Source organism: Poecilia formosa, unplaced genomic scaffold, assembly GCF_000485575.1.
Source record: "Poecilia formosa unplaced genomic scaffold, Poecilia_formosa-5.1.2 Scaffold224, whole genome shotgun sequence".
In the NCBI taxonomy this organism is placed as follows: domain Eukaryota; kingdom Metazoa; phylum Chordata; class Actinopteri; order Cyprinodontiformes; family Poeciliidae; genus Poecilia; species Poecilia formosa.
Window position 1 is genome coordinate 217,599 of NW_006800163.1, and position 3,492 is coordinate 221,090.

The window sequence follows — 3,492 nt, forward strand, 5'->3', positions numbered from 1 at the left end:
ATGGGAAAATTAAAACCCATTTTGTCCCTATTCTCAAGAATCACTGATATATTGCCAACTAAGCTGTAGTTGGCAATATATATTAGTTTGCTGCTGAGCATAAAAATGTATGTCTAAAACAAACAGTATTTTTTTTACATCAATTTATAAGTTATGTGAAACTTCTCCAATTAAAATTGTTTGAAGGCTCAGAATTAGCTCAGTACCAGACCACATTCTCAGGTGAGAAAGACTCTCCTGGTATAAATTATTGTAATTACACCTAACAGAAATTAATTTAATCATAGAATGTCATGACTGTGTGTAGGGCTGCACCAATTTAAATTTTCTGGCCGATCGCGGATAACCGATCTTTAAAAAGCTTTACCTGTCAATTTAGATTTTTCTCGATACCAATTTATTTTTGTCTGAAATGTTGCTAAATGTAGCAAGAAAATCACTGAGTTGGCAACAGTGGGGTGAATATTGTAACTGGAAATGTGCAGACGTGGTGGGCCGGTCTGTCAGTTAAACTTCTCACTGTAGAGCAGAAGAGGACAGAAGCTGATTTATAAACCTTTGCTGAGGTGGATAACATCAACTTCACATGTAAGCATTGGCCGATCACCCATCCCCCAAAGTTAAGGAAATCGGCGCCGATAAATGGGCCAACACATTATACGTTCATATTGGATATAATGCAAACATCACTGTCAGAGATGCAATAAGTTTAGCAGGTTTTTGAATGATCTAACAGTCTGACTGTTGATTGCAGCCAGTCTACAATATCAGCAAAACTAGAGGGCCCCGAAACCAAATTTCACTTAGGGCCCCATGACAGCTTGGGCCGGGCCTGACCTACTGACACAAAGAAGTCTCTGTTCTTCAGGTAAGATCAGAACAAGTCAAGTCCTGTATCTTTCTCCGGTCACTTTAATAATTTTTCATGGAGTTTGCAGTGTCAAATCCTGCACTTAAAGTCCAACTGTACCAGCAGTGCCGGTCCAGCACTGTGGTTTTTCCACAGTCCATACTGATATCATTGAAAAATTTCAAAAGAATCTTTCTAAGAGAATATTTATTTAAGTGAATTTGCAGATCTCCTAATTTGTTGAAATTGATACAATTAACAATGGTTAAAAATTTGGATTCTCAGGTGTTATTGGCATCTGAACATAAGTTTGGACATTAACATCAAAAAAGCAGCAGAGTTAGCTAAAAATGCAACCTCAGACAAAAATCAAACAGAAGTTAAATGCATGTTCATCTTCACTACTTATTAATGGGACATTAGCAAACCTCTGACATAGTATTATTTCTGGACATTCCAGTGACTATAAGGTTTAAGCTAAAATAAACATTTAGAAATTCAAAATGTTATGGGCTGTAACAGAAGTCTTACCTGCTGAGCAAACTTCCTCTCTGCAGCAGCAATTTCTATCTGATCCCAAAAGACATCACACCATTGGTGTAATGAATTACCTCTCGCCTGCTGCTTGCAGACACAAAGCATACATAGCAAACAGTCTTGGTATCAAAGGTTGTCCTGAGTCTCATGAATCATTATAACCAGTCTAAAAGTGCAGATTTCCCCCAGTCAGCAAGGTAGGATCCACTTGTTGATTAAGACTTTTCAAATCTGCCCACTGATAAAGTCTGATGTAATTTAAACATCACCAAGCAAATATTAAAGTGTGCATGATAATGTCTGGTTTTCTTTTTTCTCTGAAGTAAAAATAATTTCACAGTTCAGTTTTCTATACAAAAGTCTTCTCAGTTTCTATGCTCATTGTAAACATAGAAATTATTACAGTTTTGGGGGCTGAAATGTGCCAGTCAAGATCTTTACCTTTTTGTCTGTTCTAACTCAAATTAAACTGCTTACACCAGAGTTGGTGTGCCTAAAATATAAGCAAAAATTCTTAAGAAACCATTTAAATGGGTTTGATGTCTCACTGTTCCTTCTTTATATCATTACTAAGGGTTGCTCTTTGCTTTGGATCGTCACTCACTTTTCCTCTCTATGTTGCTGCTGCTCGTGTTATCAGTGAGACCCTCAGTCATGCGTTTCCAGTATCAGATTTCCCAGTCTCTTGTTTTGTAGTTTGACTAAACATTTTCTAATTATGACATGTTTAGGCAGCAGCTGTTGGGTCCAGGCTACTAAAGACAACCTCTTATTTTTGATGACAAAACATGTAAAAAGTGACTTCTATCAAAAAATGTAAACACATATTAAGCATTTTTTCATATAAAATACATTTACATACAATATACATACATCCCCATTTGTGAAAATGTTATTTTTATGAGTATGTTGTCTTCATGCTCTACTAATTTCCTGAAAAACATGATGCAAGTAATTTTCCCAGTCATAAAACCATAAAATTTGCTCAGTGACTCTTAAACCCAGAAAGTATTATTTGGCCCTGTATGCAGCTGTGGAAACATAATGAAAGAAGCCTGATTAAAAAAATGTGTGATAAGGAGGAACTACTGGCTACTCCAAAAGTATAACTTCATGATTTTTAATCTGAGAGATCAAGTTTTAGCGTGACAAATATTGCTGCCATTTTATTTTCTGGAGCCCAGTCGGTGTCAGATTCAAAAAACAAAGTACCAAACAAAAATAAGACAAATTATTATGTTTAATCTAAAACCAGATAAATTCTGACAGAATTAAATTCAATGTAATTCAGTTTATGTCAGCACACCAGGCTGCTTTGGTATTTCTGTTTGCTTTTCTACTTTTTTGTTCCATTATTATGCTAATTTATTTAGGCTATTTGATGTGTTTGGTTCTCTCAGCCTGCCTTCTGCTCTCTCCCACAGCTCCATCCAGTTTAAGCTGCTTTATTGAGAACTTCACATCACATGAACTGACTTTTTACATCAGAACCGTATCATCCTGTATATTTTATCTAAGGGAGCCGTACTGTGGGTGTAACTAAAATAACACCCAGGACATTTCCCTTTTTTCAAACACCAAACTAACAAAGATTTTAGATGTAGATGATTCAATACCAAATCAATGAAATTATTCCACTTTTACTGAGCCCTCCAGGCGACATGGGGACTTTTTCTCTTTTGTGTTACCTCGCAAAAGGTTTTGCGTTCTCTCGCATTAATCTACTTATCAGTTCATCCCTGCCAGTGTGCCTAGGTGGGCTCCCATGTGGGGGAAAGGAGGGCTGACATATGGGTCCCATATGGGTTTGTCCGCGGGTTCCACGGTGACCCCACATGGGTTTGCCCATGTAGGGCCACAGCCTACGTAGGCCCTACATGGGCCCTAAATGGGTCTATGGACATAATATAAGAGTAGACCCCGCATTGGCTGCTCCGGCGCAGGAAATACGGCGGCCATCTTGGAGCGGTCGTCCCTCCTACTTTGCTCAACCAAAACAGCAGAAGATGCCTCAGCACTGAGGGATATTGTTATTCGGATCGATGGACTAATGATGTGAGGGCTCGACAGACAACATTTCACAAGTAAGATGGACATATTATTGT